A 720-nucleotide genomic window follows, 5' to 3' on the forward strand; every position below is an offset into this window, starting at 1 on the left:
CAAATCAGCCCTAGTCAGTGTGGGAAGGAACCACACAAGGGGGTGAGTACTAGGAGGCAGAGATCATTGAGGGCCGTCTTAGAGGCTGGTTGCCACACAGGAGAAGCTGAGGAGCCTTATAGGGGTTTTTGTCCCTTACCACCATCCTTCTTTCACTTTAGCTATTCCTGTTCACTGAAGACCCCAACAACACCTCATTTCAGAAATCCACAGATGATGACTTACAAGTAATGGTGGAAGGAAGAAGTGGATGTGAAGAAAAAGCCACAAAATAGGCAGGGTGAAGGTCTCCAGTCCAAGGACAAAGTCTGGAGAACTGGAAAACAGGAAGAGATGACCTTTAGGGAAAGGAAACACAGGCTGCCCCATGGACCAAGGACAAAGACTAGTATAAAACGTGAGTGCTTACCCTCAGCAGATAAGTAACTTCTCCCTTTACAGCCCCCAGAGCAAGTCTGGTGTCCAGTTCAGCCCTGCTGTGTCAACTTTCCTTGATTACTCTGAATCCAAACTGGGCCTGAGAGCTGAGATCCATGACTCCAGACTGCTGCTGAGCTGTTATGGGCCGCACTGTGTCCCCCACAAACTTTTATGTTGAAATAACCCCCACTACCTCAGAAGGTGACTGTATTTCAAGATAGGGCCTTTAAAGAAGTGATCATGACAGGAGGCTGAGGCAGGAGGATCGCTTGAGCTCAGGAGTTTGAGGTTGCTGTGAGC

Source organism: Lemur catta, chromosome 2 (assembly GCF_020740605.2).
Source record: "Lemur catta isolate mLemCat1 chromosome 2, mLemCat1.pri, whole genome shotgun sequence".
Classification (NCBI taxonomy): domain Eukaryota; kingdom Metazoa; phylum Chordata; class Mammalia; order Primates; family Lemuridae; genus Lemur; species Lemur catta.